The sequence below is a fragment of the Lithobates pipiens genome, unplaced genomic scaffold, assembly GCF_037356315.1.
Source record: "Lithobates pipiens isolate NorthernLeopardFrog02 unplaced genomic scaffold, aLitPip1_a1.2 Scaffold_18, whole genome shotgun sequence".
In the NCBI taxonomy this organism is placed as follows: Eukaryota; Metazoa; Chordata; class Amphibia; order Anura; family Ranidae; genus Lithobates; species Lithobates pipiens.
Window position 1 is genome coordinate 573,018,665 of NW_027507758.1, and position 17,843 is coordinate 573,036,507.

A 17,843-nucleotide genomic window follows, 5' to 3' on the forward strand; every position below is an offset into this window, starting at 1 on the left:
GGTGGTGTGTGAGCAGCTTGCTGCTTGAAGCTGTGCATGTCCAAAGCTGTGTGCTGGACTTGAAGCTGTGTGCGTCCATAGAGCCGTATGCTGTGTGTCGAAGGGTTGGAAACTGTGTGCGTCCAAGCAGTTTGTTGGACGGGGCAAGTACCTATAGCAGCAGTACTGCTGAAGAGTAGCCAGTTGGGCTAGCATTTTCGTTCTGATTTTGCTGTATTTAATTTAAGCTTGGACCCCTGCGTGGGATTACTGGATGGACTAATATTTTGTTTTCTTCTAATAAACGTGGGCTACCAGGCCCTTAACCATACACGCCTGACTGATGTGGACTAAAAAATGCATCTACCAATTGAGCTAATCACCCCAATGTCACAAGTGGTGCTCGAATGCGGGCATGTAGACGGTGGAGTCCGGGTCCTTGCTCCATGGTGAGTCGCATCAGGAACTACTGCTAGCTGTGTGTGGCAGCCAGGCGAACAGCATTGCGTATACGTTTATTTGATGGACTGTGTTGCATGCGGGTTGTGTACCTGTGAAGGAAGAATCAAACATCAAATTTTTTTTTTCTTTCTCTGCTGAGAACTGTTACAAGCTGCTGTGTGCATGTGATTGCAAGGATGAGGCAGTCAAAAAGCAAGAAGTTCATGTTTAATCAAGTTAAAGAGGACGTGAGCTCAGCATGGCCTGAGAAGATGTCTCCACCTTGTAGGGCCAGTCAAAAGGGGCCAGTGACGTGTGAGACAGCAAATGAATGGTTCAAGCGGAATCGCAAAGAGTGGGGTGCACTGCAAGGGGCTGAGATCTTGGCCTCTGACTATGTGCAACCCATGCTGCCTACAGAGGAGGTGGGAGACTTCCTTGTAAGATTTGAAAAAGTTGCTGTAAAGAGAAAATGGCCTAGGAACCGGTGGCCAAAACTGCTGCAAACCTTATTGCGGATAGAGTTCCGGTCAGTTTACCATTTGATGGATGGGGACCAGGATGACTACAGCAAGTTTAAAGAGGAAATCCTTCTTAGAGGAGAGTCCCATCGTATCACGGGCCGCCAGCAATGCTCCAGGATGGGAGAAGTGTCGCCGGAAGACCTAGGATTTGGAAATCCAGAGAAACTTAAAGTTTTCTGTCATGGCCGCTTAGGCAAAGGGGTCAGTCCAGAAAGGAGAGTACATCAGCTTGAATCCTGCATGAGGTATAGCCAACCAGCTTTGGAGCGCAAGTCTGCAGTTACCCCTATCAACAAGGATCTTGTGTTACCTACAGGGGGCGTCAGTGGGTCCAGAAAGGCTGCAGTTTTGCTCCATGGCCACATGGGGGAGTCAGCCTATGGAGACACCACACCAGTGAGACAACGCACTCAAGTGAAGGCTATGACATCAGCTGCAGGAACTGGTAAGACTGTTTCAGTTTATGATGCTGAACCCAGTGAAGTGGGAGTATGTCCAGTGGGGAGATCCGCAGTGCAAATGGACATAGACTTTCTGCAGTGTGCTACCCAGAGCAGTGGGGAGGCGCAGCGTAAAGCCCAACTAGACGCAGGGCTAAAGACTGAAAAGGACATGGGGACTCTGCATATGCCTGCTATGATCCAGCAGATGGCTGGGAAAAACAAGCTAGGGGTGACCAAAACAGTGCTGGTACCATGTTCCCTAGTGACAGCTGCTGCAGGGTTGCCCAGGGAAACTTCCAAGGAGCTTGCAGTGTTGGAGCAGAGAGTTTCCCAGGTCAGCTATGGAGCTGCCCAAATAGGCAAAAGTGCCCCTTTACAAAGAGCGGGTGCTGTGAAGAGTCGCTCAGAGGTTATGGTGGCTCATAAACAAACCACAAAAACGGCAGTTGTGTCTACATGTAATGAGAATGCTAATGATCGTACTAACAAAAGTGATACTATTGCTAAACGTGATGAGTGTAATGACATTGAAACATGTATTTCTTGTAATGTCATATCTGAGAGTGAGGTTGGTAATGTGTTCACTACCAGTGATGAGAGTAGGAGATCTCCCATGACAGGCAGAGGCACAGGATTGTCCATGGAAGTCTCATGGGGTCTCCATGTGTTGGAGTCAGAGGCTGTCCAGGATGGCTCTGGTGCTATGCTGGTGGAACAAGGGGGGACTAATTCACACAGTGAGAGCGTGTGGGCACAGCCCCACAACCCTACGTGTAGCCCAGTGGGCAAGGGGTTAATTCAGCCTGCAAAAGTTGAGGGTACAAAGCTGAATGTGTCTGTAGTGCCACCAGAAAAAGGTGTTCAAAATGGTGTGCTGCACCAAGCTTTAGGTGAAGCATCACCCCAATGCAACGTTGATAAAAGTGTGGTGTCACAAAATGATGTATATAGAAGTGAGGAATGTGCAGTTAAAGCTAATGAATCCCAGGTTTCTGTGCGGCTTTCTACAGCAGGTGATGCAACGCTGTGGAACGCCCATGGTGGAACCACAATGGACTGGGACAGCTGGGCCAAACAATTGCTAGCCATGCTGGGTAAGGCTAGCTTAAATAACAAGGGTGTGGACACAACTGCTACAGTGGTGTGAAAAAGTGTTTGCCCCCTTCCTCATTTCCTGTTCCTTTGCATGTTTGTCACACTTAAGTTTTTCGGAACATCAAACCAATTTAAACAATAGTCAAGGACAACACAAGTAAACACAAAATGCAATTTGTAAATGAAGGTGTTTATTATTAAAGGTGAAAAAAAATCCAAACCATCATGGCCCTGTGTGAAAAAGTGATTGCCCCCTAAACCTAATAACTGGTTGGGCCACCCTTAGCAGCAACAACTGCAACCAAGCGTTTGCGATAACGTGCAATGAGGCTTTTACAGCGTCCTGGAGGAATTTTGGCCCACTCATCTTTGCAGAATTGTCCTAATTCAGTTACATTAGAGGGTTTTCGAACATGAACGGCCTTTTTAAGGTCATACCACAACATCTCAATAGGATTCAGGTCAGGACTTTGGCTAGGCCACTCCAAAGTCTTCATTTTGTTTTTCTTCAGCCATTCGGTGGTGGACTTGCTGGTGTGTTTAGGATCATTGTCCTGCTGCAGAACCCAAGTTCGTTTCAGCTTGAGTACACGAACAGATGGTCGGACATTCTCCTTCAGGATCTCTTGGTAGACAGCAGAATTCATAGTTCCTTTTATCACGGCAAGTCTTCCAGGTCCTGAAGCAGCAAAACAGCCCCAGACCATCACACTACCACCACCATATTTTACTGTTGGTATAATGTTCTTTTTATGAAATGCAGTGTTCCTTCTACGCCAGATATACTTGGACACACACCTTCCAAAGAGTTCCACTTTTGTCTCATCGGTCCACAGAATGTTGTCCCAAAAGTCTTGGGGATCATCAAGATGTGTTGTGGAGAAATTGAGACGAGCTTTGATGTTCTTTTTGCTCAGCAGTGGTTTTCTCCTTGGAACTCTGCCATGCAGGCCATTTTTGCCCAGTCTTTTCCTGATGGTGGAGGCATGAACGCTGACCTTAACTGAGGCAAGTGAGGCCTGCAGTTCCTTGGACGTTGTTGTGGGGTCTTTTGTGACCTCTTGGATGAGTCGTCGCTGCGCTCTTGGGGTAATTTTGGGCGGCCGGCCACTCCTGGGAAGGTTCACCACTGTTCCATGTCTTCGCCATTTGTGGATAATGGCTCTCACTGTGGTTCGCTGGATTCCCAAAGCTTTGGAAATGGCTTTATAACCCTTTCCAGACTGATAGATCTCATTACTTTCTTTCTCAATTGTTCCTGAATTTCTTTGGGTCCTCGGCATGATGTGTAGCTTTTAAGAATCTTCTGGTGGACCTTACTGTGTCAAGCAGCTCCTATTTAAGTGATGCCTTGATTGTGAACAGGTGTGCCAATAATCAGGCCTGGGTGTGGCTATAGAAATTGAACTCAGGTGTGGACAACCACAGTTCTAGTATGTTTTAACAAGGGGGCAATCACTTTTTCACACAGGGCCATGATGGTTTGGATTTTTTTTCACCTTTAATAATAAACACCTTCATTTACAAATTGCATTTTGTGTTTACTTGTGTTGTCCTTGACTATTGTTTAAATTGGTTTGATGTTCCGAAACACTTAAGTGTGACAAACATGCAAAGGAACAGGAAATGAGGAAGGGGGCAAACACTTTTTCACACCACTGTATGCCAGACAGGGGGATCGCAGAGCCGCTGGTGGTTGAGGGCGTCCTGGTCCCTGCAAAGGTTGCTGCCCTCCCCTCTGAAGAAACAGTTCAGGGCACTGGCATCGCAGATGTGTTGTCCACAGCTCCACAGCTAAATGATATTGAGTATCAAAGTGATAGTGTGACTTGTAATGACCTGCAGAGGCTCACCAACACTCGTGCAGAAGGGATAAGTGTGAGACATGTGTCTGACAGCTCTCCAGGGGAGAAACAGTCTGTGATGATGAGTACCTCCAAGGAGGATGAGGTCTCTTCAAATGTCTCACCCTCTCAACCTGCAGTTGCTGAGCCCCTCCATGTCTTGGACAGGGTAAAAGACCCTAGAAAGTTCTGGTGTTTAGACATGGGATGTTTAGAGATGACCGAAACCTTACTGGAAATGCTAGAGTTGGTAAAAATGAACTTGCTGTATACTTGGGTATCTCCACCGCAGTTGGACCAGGTGGTGCTGCGTAGCACCAATGGGTGGAGCCAGGTGGTACAGGCAGTGCTGGGAAACCATGACCAACAGTGGAATTGGTGGGACCAATGGTTACCCATTTGGCACAGGATCTCCAGATTCTCTGTGAGCGTACTTCTAGTTATTGATTGGTATGGAAGGCACGCGAGAGAACTGCTTGAGATATCAGAGGTCTCTCCGCCTGGGTCGGTGACTAGAAAAATCTCTGCTGGTGTGGTCCGAGGTGCGGCGGAGCAGTTGTCAGTAGAGGGCGCAGACACTGCCTTACCCGCTAGGCCTCATGAGAAGGAACGGCCCAGAATGGACTCAGCAGTAGCAGAGATGCTTTCTGTCACTGGCCCAGGGGTACAAGTTAAGGTGCCCGGAGACACTATGGGAGAAAGTGTTAATGTTGGTTGCCTTAACAATGTAATGTGTACACCTGGAAAAAATGGTTTATGCTTGGGTCAGGGTAGTTTGTTAGAACAGGTACCCATGGAGTGTTTGACAACGGGTGAGGTGGAGCTGTGCTATGGTTTCGTCGGACGTAGTCCCTCCTCAGGTCTTCTTCTAACAAACACTGAATTGGAAAGCACTGATGATATGGAAAGCTGTGATCTGTTAAGAGTTCGTTCTGTAAACAATGATTTGGTTGCAGTGGGTACCAAGAAAAACAGTTTTGAACCTGAAATACAGATGGTGAAGGGTAAAATGGGTATTTGTAAGTTGAAAGGAGGGCTCAAGGAAGGCAGAGTTCCCCCAAGAAAAGTGAATAAGCCCAGGGACCCCAAAAGAAGAGGAAGGCTGAGTATAGGACAATATAGGAACCTGTTAAGATCCAGGGGGGAATGTTCCTGGAAGCGCACCCGGAAAAAGGGTTGGGCCTACGTGGCTGACAGCCAGCACAGAGGTGTCCCAACCATCATGATGGGTGCTGGTGTTCCTCCCTCCGGATCGAAACAAAGGGGGGGGATATGTGACAGAGCGAGGCTCTGTCCCTATGAAATTAGAGGTAAAGGAGACACAGAGTTTGCATATCTGCGGACTGCAGGACTACAGAGTGTAGAGTTTAAATGGAGAAAACTGCTCTGTCAGTTTTCTCCAGGTTTTGCTAGCTCCAGATGGGATTCTGTAGTTTGGAGATCCCTGAGAGTTATGGGTGGGACGGGATCTCCAACCCTGTGTCCGGGTCTTGAGGCTAGCGAGCAGGGTGTGTGCCCAGCTGCACACAGCCCATATAACGAGGGGATTTGTGTAGGATGGTGGTGTGTGAGCAGCTTGCTGCTTGAAGCTGTGCATGTCCAAAGCTGTGTGCTGGACTTGAAGCTGTGTGCATCCAAGGAGCCGTGTGCTGTGTGTCGAAGGGTTGGAAACTGTGTGCGTCCAAGCAGTTTGTTGGACGGGGCAAGTACCTATAGCAGCAGTACTGCTGAAGAGTAGCCAGTTGGGCTAGCATTTTCGTTCTGATTTTGCTGTATTTAATTTAAGCTTGGACCCCTGCGTGGGATTACTGGATGGACTAATATTTTGTTTTCTTCTAATAAACGTGGGCTACCAGGCCCTTAACCATACACGCCTGACTGATGTGGACTAAAAAATGCATCTACCAATTGAGCTAATCACCCCAATGTCACAATATATATATATATATATATATATATATATATATATATATATATATATATATATATAATAAATATACCAGCCCATATACCCAATTCTATACCCACAGTTGATCCAGAGGAAGGCAAAAAACCCCAGCAGAGCATGATCCAATTTGCTAAAGTAGGGGAAAAAATTCCTTCCTGATCCCCCGAGAGGCAATCGGATTTTCCCCGGATCAACTTTACCTATAAATTTTAGTACCCAGTTATATTACGTACACTTAGGAAATAATCCAGGCCTTTCTTAAAGCAATCCACTGAGCTGGGCTGAGCGTAACTCCACTTTTGTTGAGAAAAAAAACATTCCCCCCAGGTGATCTATGTACATTGCAAGGATTATAACAAACTTTCTTGAAAATTCCTACCTTTTGGTTTCATAATTATCAGTCAGCTGTGGTGGCTGCAGGGCACTAATGAGGAAATCTACTGGGCCTGCATCCCTTTAGGCGTGTTTCTATTGGAAATATCTCACCAAAAATTTAATTTTTGTTGCAGGCGATGCCTGAAATCTGACTTGTATCTTGAAAACTTAGTGATCAATCAACAAGCAGGAAAGTATGTTTCTGGGGAGTGGTCAGTACACATTCTGTGCACAAAACAACTCCATGTAGCCATATTGCCAGGGGCGGGCTGGGCCGGGGGGCAGGGTGGAAATTTCCCCCCAGGCCGGCGCCTACATTATGTTTAAAACGGGCGCTGGTTGTTTGTTCATTTATTTATTTATTTTTCACGCTGTGATGGGCAGCCAGGACCCGGCGCAATAATCCCCTTCTCTCTATGGTCACGTTGAGCCGTTCTGATCAGTCCCGGCAGCGGCTGTCACTCACAGCCGAGCAGAGTGAAGCCGCCTCCCCCTCCTCCATTCACAGCACTGTGTAGACAAGGAGGCCGCTGCCGGGAATGATCAGAACGGCGCGACCTGAGTCAGGCGACCACAGAGAGATGGGGATTATTGCGCTGGATCACTGTCTGAGCCGACAGATGTCACTCCACTCGGGTGCTGCTCGCACCTCCCCCCTGCAATGCCACTGCCTTGGGCTCGAGGTACATTATGGGTCCTTAGGGGAGTCTGTGCACTGTAGGGGAGTTCTTTACTGTGGGGGGGGGTTCTTTAGTGTGTGGGGGTCCTGCACTGTAGAGGGGGTCCTGCACTGTAGAGGGGGTCCTGCACTGTAGAGGGGTCCTGCACTGTAGAAGGGGTCCTGCACTGTAGGGGGGGTCCTGCACTGTAGGGGGGGTCCTGCACTGTAGGGGGGGTCCTACACTGTAGGGGGGGGGTCCTGCACTGTAGGGGGAGGGGTCTGTACTGTAGGGGAAGATTCGGCACTGTAGGTGAGGATTCTGCACTGTAGGGGAGTCTGTACTGTAGGGGGGTCTGCGCTGTAGGGTGGAGGGGTCTGTACTGTAGGAGGGTGTGCACTGTAGGGGAGGATTCTGTACTGTAGGTGGGTCTGCACTGTAGGGGGGGGGGGGGTCTGCGCTGTAGGGTGGAGGGATCTGTACTGTAGGAGGGTCTGCACTGTAGGGGAGGATTCTGTACTGTAGGGGGGTCTACACTGTAGATGGGGGTCTGTATGGTAGGGAGGGGGGTCTGCACTGTAGGGGGTCTGTGTAACATGCAGGGGGTCCAGAGCTGTGAGGGGCTGTGTAATGTAAAGGGGTATAGGGTGCTGTGTAATGTAAAGGGGTCCAGAGGTACAAGGGCTGTGTTATGTAAAGGGGTCCAGAGGTACAAGAGCTGTGTAATGTAAAGGGGTCCAGAGGTGCAGGCTGCTGTGTAATGTAAAGGGGTCCAGAGGCGCAGGCTGCTGTGTAATGTAAAGGGGTCCTTAGGTGCAAGGTCCTGTGTAATGTAAAGGGGTCCAGAGGTACAAGAGCTGTGTAATGTAAAGGGGTCCAGAGGTGCAGGCTGCTGTGTAATGTAAAGGGGTCCAGAGGCGCAGGCTGCTGTGTAATGTAAAGGGGTCCTTAGGCGCAAGGTCCTGTGTAATGTAAAGGGGTCCAGAGGTACAAGAGCTGTGTAATGTAAAGGGGTCCAGAGGTGCAGGCTGCTGTGTAATGTAAAGGGGTCCAGAGGCGCAGGCTGCTGTGTAATGTAAAGGGGTCCTTAGGCGCAAGGTCCTGTGTAATGTAAAGGGGTCCAGAGATGCAGGGTGCTGTGTAATTTAAAGGGGTCCAGTGGTGCAGTTGTGGAGAGGGGGGGTACACAGTAGTGACAAAAAGATATTGAAGGATGCAGAGGTATGCAGGGGACACAGTGGGTGTTTTTACATTTTATGGTGGGGGGGTGCCAGATATAGGATCCGCCCTGGGTGCCAAATGCTCTAGGTAGTGGTACGCCCCTGGTGTGAGCACAGCAGACTACAACTCCTACCTCCCAGGAGTCTCAGAGGCAGGCCAGGTGTGTGGCACGTCAGGGGAGGGGACGCCCGGCGTCAAGAACGTCACGTCGCACGTGACCTGCTGGGCTTATGGGGAGCAGTGGCTAGCTGCAGTCTGCAGAGAAGATGAGACCTGCTTCAGGATCATCACCCCCCCCCCCCCCTTAAGAGTGGCAAGGACCTGGCTCAGTGTCTCCAGTCCTCACTGAATCAATGCTCCCCAGCCTGAAGTAAGGCATCTGTGATAACCTTCACAAAATGGAATAGAATGGGAAAATCCACTTCAGTTGTAAATTTAATTAATAATGCATAGTCATCATGACAATTTAAAATTTTGGCAGTGGCAGCGTGTGTTGTTTTTTTTTCTCTAGCACCTCCCCCCCACCAGCGGACTTAACACCCTCCCCTCCACCAGCGGACATAACACCCTCCCCCCACCAGCAGACATAACACCCTCCCCCCACCAGCAGACTTAACACCCTCCCCCCCACCAGAGGACTTGACACCCTCCCCCCCACCAGCAGACTTATCTAACACCCCCCCAACCAGCGGGCTTATCTAACACCCTCCCCCCATCCAGCGGACTTATCTAACACCCTCCCCTCCAACCAGCGGACTTATCGAACACCCTCCCCCCCAACCAGCTGACTTATCTAACACCCTCCCCCCCACCAGCGGACTTATCTAACACCCCCTCACCAGCGGACTTATCTAACACCCTCCTCCCCACCAGTGGACTTATCTAACATCCTCCCCCCACCAGCGGACTTATCTTACACCCTCCCCCCACCAGCAGACTTATCTAACACCCTCCCCCCACCAGCAGACTTATCTAACACCCTCCCCCCACCAGCAGACTTATCTAACACCCTCCCCCCACCAGCGGACTTATCTAACACCCTCCCCCCACCCACCAGCGGTCTTATTTAACACCCTCCCCCCCACCCACCAGCGGACTTGTCTAACACCCTCCCCACCCACCAGCGGACTTATCTAACACCCCCCCAACCAGCGGACTTATCTAACACCCTCCCCCCACCAGTGGACTTATCTAACACCCCCCCAACCAGTGGACTCACCTAGCTGATTAAGTGGTTTAATGGGCCACTTGACTGGACTTGCCCCCCAAGCCTAAGGCTGCCAGCCCTCCCCTGCATATTGCTTTGCATTTATAGAAAATTATAGCAGCTGCAGATTGAAAAGAAAAGGTAATTTTTAATAAAATTCAATTATAATATGACTTGTATCGCAATTGGATATGCTATATTATTTTTTCTTTATTTGCTATATTTCTTCCCCACAGAAGTGGAGATATCCTTTAAGCATTATCTTCTTAGGGGATGTAATGCGTCCCATCTGCCCTCTGCACGTCATAATATATTTATATTAGTATATTCGTGTAATCATGTTTTATAAAAGCAATTTGAAGAATGGATTATAGATAGAGTTGAGAGTTGGAGATGTATGAAAGAGCAGTTTCAGGTCTTATAAAGCCAGACTTACAAATGTATATTGCTTCTAGACTGCCTAAAACACAGGTTAACGACAGTCCATAAGAAGATTCTAACTTAAAGCATATCCATGGCCAAAATATAAAATATATTAATTTCCACATTGTATTTCCATTATTTCTATAGTCCTGGCAGCATGTCTTCTGTGTTCCACAGCGGCAGTTCTTCCCCTGTCTATGGTGTCTGGTTGTAGTGGCTCTGGTATAGCACCCACGGAGGGATCTGCCCTCTGGTCTTTCATCTGCACAGATGTCCGGACTGCACACTGATTTCAGAGACACGCTTTTATCTACTTATGTTTGTGAGTGCAACATTTACCTTTTTTACAGTATCTCTACAATAAACTGACTTACTGCACTACGGTCAGCTTAGCGCCCTTTCTCATTTCCGTCCCATCATTTTTAGTATACTCCTATTAATATGACATTTTTTAATCAATAGTTTTTATTAAAGTTTACATTTTTATCAAGACAAATGACAGAAATTATGACTAAATAACAGATCAGTTACAGTAGTTAGATACATAGATAATAGTATCCAAAAATAATAAAAAATATAATATAAAGAAAACCATATTAATTATCTCAATTATAATTGGGATAATAAAGATAACGATCGGGAGGTTATTAATACATCCATTGTGGAGACAATACACAAAAGTAATATCAATATTATCTTCATATATTTATATACTGCCAATTTAAGTAATTCAAAGATGATGAACCTAAATATATCCCCGAACACCCCTATGGGTGCTAAACTGTGTTCGGGACAGTAATAGTAACCTGTCATTTAATAGATACAAAACAAAGATTAAAATATTAGAGCGGGGTAAGTAATTTTTTAATTCAAGTTATCTAGGAACAAAGAACTCATGCAATGTTTTGGGGACTAGCCCATTTAGCCATGGCTGCCATATTTTATGAGTATGTTCTTTTCTGTGAGGCCGAAGAGCTAGAATTGATTCATAAATGTAATGCGTTTGAGTCGATTCTATCACTTCTTTTATGGAAGGAGGATCAGGATTTTTCCAGTTCCTCGTTATACTGATCCTGGCTGACAGCAAAATATGTGTAAACACATTTCTAAACTGGATAGGATAACGATCAAGATCAATGGATAATAGAGCCAGTGAGGGATTTGGAGGAATGACTGTTTTGGTAATTTCAGACATAACTTGAAAGATTTGTTCCCAATACTTCCCAAGTAGAGGGCATGTCCAAAATGTATGCAACATTTCACCTTTTTTGCCGCACAATCTCCAACATTTGTTGTCAAATGTGCCGTTGAATTTAGATATTTTCTCAGGAGTAAGATACCAGCGTTGAGTCAATTTAATGGATACTTCTAATAATGTAGAGCAGCATGTGGCTTTATATGTGGTGTTACAAGCTTTTTCCAATTGGTCAACTGTATAGGTGTATCCTAAGTCTTCTTCCCATCTAATTAAAGGGATAGTCTTTGTAAACACACTTTTTTGTTGAAGAAGATTATAGAAAAGAGAGATCCTTTTTGTTGATGTATGGGGATTTTAAGGAAGGACCAAGCCGATTGGGGAACATTATAGGTCCATGATGGGAGGTTGGAAATGCAATTCTTAGTTCGGATGTAGAGAAATAAATCTGTATTTGGCAATTGAAATTTCTTTTGAAGTGTAGGAAATGGTTTGATCATCCCATTATCAAGTAGATCAGAGAGATATTTAATTCCCTTCTCCATCCATGGTGTAAATGAGGTTGTCTTCATGAAATTATGTAGAGTATTTAGCGGAATTTGGACTTTGGTAGGAAGAGGGTGTGACGAAGTTAGATGCAGAAATCGAACCCAGGATTTAAGTGTCGCTAATATTGTTGGGGAGATGCGAGAAGGTATCTTGGCTCCAAGTGCCATGGAAGGAATCCATATTGATAGATTATTTCCTGGGATCTTAGCAGTTTCCATCTTCCCCCAAATTGTAGATGGAGGAGATAGAAAACATTCCTTAGGCTGTGTGAGAACCAAGGCTAAATAATAATCTTGGAAATCCACATACCCTGTTCCCCCAGCTTGACGTTTCTTCACTAAGTTTGAATGGGCACATCTAGATTTTTACCTTGCCAGATGAATCTAGAAAACAGAGTCTGAAAGGATTGGAAAAATTTTAACGGAATTGGAATCGGGAGAGTTCTAAAAAAGTATAAAATTTGTGGAAGGTGAAGCATTTTAAATGCTGCCAAACGTCCCATCCATAAAATTCATGGGATGCTAGTTTAGTGAGATTTTCTTGTAATGCATTACGAAGTGGAATATAATTATATTGGAACAGTGTTTTACATGAATTTGATAATTGAATACCCAAATATTTAATTGTACTTTCAGTCCATGTATAAGGGAATTTTAATTTAAGATGTTTAGTAGTATTTTCATCTATCCCCAAGTTCAATATACAAGATTTATTCGCGTTAAGCCTGTATTAAGAAACTTTGCTGAACATATTTAGTGTTTCCTGAATTTCCGGTAAGGATTTCACAGGATCAGTAATCATAAGAACAACATCATCTGCAAAAAGGTTGATTTTATGTTCTTGTTCAGCAATGGTAACTCCTAGAATTTTTTTGTGGGACCTAATACTCTCAGCTAGGGGTTCAATAACAAGGTTAAAAATTAGGGGGGATAAGGGGCATCCCTGTCGTGTACCATTTGTTATTGGGAATGGAGGGGATAAAGAATCCGTAGTATACACTCGAGCCGAGGGTACAGAGTACATGGCTAATATTGCTTTGTTGATTTGACCTGTTAAGCCAAATTTAGTCAGAACTGATGACAGGTATCCCCAATGAACTCTATCAAATTCTTTTTCAGCGTCAAGCAACAACAGGGATGGCGATTTGGTGAGTTCTACATGGTGTATTATATTTATCATTCTTCTAGTAGCATCTGATGCTTGTCTTCCTTTGGTGAAACCCGATTGATCTCTATGGATAAGAGAGGGTAACAAACTATCTAGTCTTTTGGCTATAAGTTTCGCATACATTTTAACATCTAAATTGAGTAAGGAAATTGGTCTAAAATTTTTAGGTGAAGATGGTTCCTTATCTGGTTTTGGAAGAGTTACAACAAGAGCATTCAGCATTTCATTGGGAAATGATGAAGAATTGGCTGCTAAATTATAAATGTCACATAGTATAGGTGCTAGAGTAATTTGAAATGTTTTTAAATATTCCCCTGTAAAGCCATCTGGACAAGGTGATTTCAAGTTAGGGAGAATACGGATAGTTTGTAGAATTTCATGGATAGTAAAGGGAGAATTGAGAAATTCTAATTGTTGTGGGGAAATAGATGGAAGTTTGACACTCTCCAAAAAGGTGTCAATCTCCTCCTGAGAAGGTTGATGGGTATCGCCATCGTTCTTAATGTTATATAAATCATTATAATGTGAACTAAATGCTTCAGCTATTAAAGAAGGCTTAAGCAATTTTTCATTAGTGTGAGGATGGTAGAGGAATGGAATTTTAGTCTTATGCCACGTACACACGACAGGACTTAAGTCCGGCAGACTTTCGACGGAGTTCTGACAGAGTTCTGACAGAGTTCTGACGGACTTTCCGAATGAAGGGACTTGGCCACACACAATCACACCAAAGTCCGATGGATTTGAACGTGATGACTGGACTAGAATAAGGAAGTTCATAGCCAGTAGCCAATAGCTGCCCTAGCGTCGGTTTTAGTCCGTCAGACTAGCACACACACGAGCGGATTTCTGGGTCCGGCAGAGTTCTGTCAGAAAAATTTGAAACATGTTCCATTTCTAAAGTCTGTCAGACTTTTGCAAATCAAAAGTCCGCTGCAGCCCACACACGTTCGAATAGTCTGCCAGAATCATTCCGTCAGACTTTTGATGTTGAAAAGTCTGGTCGTGTGTACGGGGCATTAGATCGATAACCTTTAATGCGTAATGCCATTGTTTTCCCTGCTTTGTTCCCTGTTGCATAAGTGGTAGCTCTGAACTTTTTATAGGATTTCCCATGTGTCTCTAGAAGTAGGGTTCTTAATTTATTACGTAACTGGAAAATTTGTGTTTTAATGAAAGGAGAAGGATCATTTTTATTGTGTTCCTCAGCTTTGGCTATCTCCTTAGTAAGTTCATCCATTCTCTGAGTTCTCTTTCTTTTAGCTTTAGAACTTTGCATAAACACCCCTCTCATAACAGCTTTATGAGCATTCCATAATATTATTGGGTCAGATATAGACGTCAAATTAATTGAAAATAATTTAGTAAGGTGTTGTTGGAGTGTTGTGGAGTAATTTTCATTTTGGAAAATATAGTTGCAGGAAAAATCGCTTATTTTCTGCCAGTTGTAAAGCCACCTGTCTGGACATAGACTGTGCCCCCAGCCAAGTTCTCTTAGTGTCCTCTGAGGGGTTGGTAACATATGCCTGCTCTGACTCTCTGAGTGCTCTACTGACCTCCATTTCCCAGGCTTTGGTGTTCCGTTTTATACCATTTATAGCAGTGATAAATTGCCCTCTAAGGAAGGCCTTAGCTGCATCCCAGACTACGCCTATAGAGGCCGAGCCTAAATTGTCCTGCAGGAAGAGTTTAAGGGCACTTGCTATGGGGTCAGGTTGCGGAAAAAGTGCAAGCCAAAAGGGGTTAAGCTTCCAACTCCTAGGTGCAAGGTCAACAGACAGGGATATCTCAATCCACAAAGAAAAGTGGTCAGACACATGTCTAACTCCATAGTCAGAGTCACTAATTAGGGGAAGAAGGGCGGAGTTCCCCAGTCCCAAGTCTATTCTAGACAAGCTCCCAAACGCTGGAGAGCAACAGGAGTACAGACGGGTGTGGGGGTGGGCTCTCCGCCAGACATCTACCAGCCCAAGTTCGGCTAATAGGGCTGCAAAGGGAGTATCGCCATTAGGGCGGGAGGGGACTACAGGAGGAGTTGGAATCTTATCCCACAGGCCGTTAACATAGTTATTAAAATCACCCATTGCCAGCAGGGGTATGCCAGGGAACTGTGCCATGAACCCAGCTAGGCGCCTAAGAATCTCCGCTGAGTACGGAGGCGGGATATAAATGTTGGCAATAATACAGTGTACAGTAGCAATCTTACACAGCAAGAAGATGTACCGCCCCCCAGGGTCAATAACCTGTTGTGAGCAAGAGAATTGAGTATGGTGTCTAATCAGGATACTCACTCCTCTTGCATAAGCAGAGTATGTAGAGTGGAATTGCTGGGCATATAACCTAGACCCAAGGCTATGTGTACCAGCAGGAGCAAAATGCGTCTCCTGCAGACACACAATACCAGCCTTCATATCTTTAAGGTGCCGCAACACCGCCATCCTCTTGACCGGGCTGCCCAGTCCCCTGACATTCCAAGAAAGAAATCTAACCTTAGCCATCAGAAATACAAAACATAAGTGCAGATAGGAGTGACCATGTTAACATATGTAAACAACCAGGGAGGAAAAATGCAGTTAACACATATAGTACAGCAACAAGCAACTGGGAAGTCGCATCACCTGAGATGCCCCAAAATAGGGGGGAAAAAAGTCCGGCACGGGCAGCAGCATCTAGGATGAAGTGCCCAGACAGGCACAGGCAGACCTGGATATAGTCATTGTCCATTGTGATCCTGAGAGAGAGAAAATTAAGTAAAAGGAAAAAAAAAATAAAAACAGTTAAACAGCAAAAAACCGTGGTATCTTCTGTAGTGAAGCCCGCGGGGCTCCCACACGGGAAAAGTAACAAACTAATAGCCCCCATCCGGAACTCTGGGGCAGGGGGAAGGCCAAGGAAACACCCATAGAAGACTCTTCTAGATGACAAACAGGGTTTCACATGTGCAGGCATACTGTAGCTCTAAAGGGATTACAATGGAGCCAAAAACCTCTACCTTCCGCCGGACCTGAAGAATTGTAAGTCCAGTCATCTTGTCTGAAAGTGTCATTATCGTAGAGGAGATCTTTGGAGCTTGGCGGCCTTAAGTGCGTTGTGCTCCTGGTCAAGCCACTGTGCCGCCGCCGCAGGGCGATCAAAAAAGTGCGTGGAGCCCAGAGCCGTAACCCTGAGCCTGGCCGGATACAGCATACCATATTGAACGTTAAGGTCCAGAAGGCGTCTCTTAACCTCAAGAAATGTTGCACGCTTTTTCTGAAGCTCTGCTGAAAAGTCCGGGAATAGCGAAATCCTGGAATTCTCAATCTCCATTTTGTTTGACAACCCCCGCGCTTTAGAGAGAATGGTGTCCCTGTCTCTATAGTTGAGGAGTTTAAACAAGAAGGGCCTGGGGCGGTTGCCCGGAGGTAGGGGGCGAGACGGCACCCGATGGGCGCGTTCCACAGCAAAAAGCGGTGATAAGGATTCTTTCCCAAAGGTGGCAATCAACCAATTTTCAATAAAGTCAACCGGGTTTTTACCCTCAACACGTTCTGGGATCCCCAAAGCGCGAATATTATTGCGTCTCATGCGATTTTCCATCTCATCAAGTCGCATAGCGTGCTGTTCAGTAAGATGGCAATTATATTTCAGGTCCCGTTGCATGGGGGCCAGATCATCTTCTACTGTACTCAGTCTGCCTTCCAGGGCAGCCGTCCTCTCCCTGAGCTTTTGCATGTCATGTCGGACAAAAGTGATTTCAGCTTTAACCCCTTTAATGTCCTCAGAGAGGGCTGCAATAGAGTGATTACAGGAGGTGACAGCAGCAAATATGTCCCTTAGTGTAGGCTCTCCCTCCAGCACTGGAGAAGGGATGGCCTGTGCCCCAGGCCTAGCACTGTCTCTAGGTGTACTCACTGTGTGCCATGCTGCAGACAATCCATCCTCATCCTCCAAGGGGACCGTGTCATCTGCCTCAGGAGAACCGCCAGGGGTAGCTTGAGAAGAGGGCTGGCCAGCCAGGGCATCCTTATACGATTTACCACCATAGAGGAGCTTTTGTGCTGCTTCCTTGTATTGGTCTCTGGCTGCACGCCACGCGCTGGCGCCATCTTGGCCTGGGGGGTCCGTCAGCCCCTTCCCTCCGGTATGGCGTCTGGACATCACAGCGGGGGTCCCAAGATGTACCGCGGTGGTCCGGAATGCTTCTCCTAGCGTGGCAGAAGGTAAGGGCTCCAAAAACAGCGTTTCAGAGCAGACTGTAAGGATGTAAGCACGAATGGCCGGTGGAGCTCAAGGCATGCACGTCTTCCTACATCAGCCGCTAAGCCACGCCCCCTGGAAAATATAGTTATTAGCTCTCCATATATATGAATTTGGCTGGGATGATGTGGTTGTTATAGACATGCTAATGGGAGCGTGATCCGACCACGTGGCCGTATGTATATGGGAGGATGAAATCTTGTCAAGCATTTATCTGTCAAGAATAAGTCAATTCTGGAGTAGGTATTGTGCCGTGGTGACTAATATGTGTAATCCCTTTCATTAGCATGTCCACATCTCCACACATCAAATAAGTCGTTCGAAGTTATGAACTTATCAAGGGGAGAAGCATAGCGTTTGGACTTAGCAGAAGAATCCATATCATTGTTTGGAATCAAATTGAAATCTCCACATATCAGGAGGTGTCCTTTTTGAACTTTCTTCGCCTCCTCTATAGTTTTTTTTATGAAATGCATTTGCCTCATATTCTGAGCATAAATAGATATAAGGGTGTATTGAATATTGTTAATGGTACAA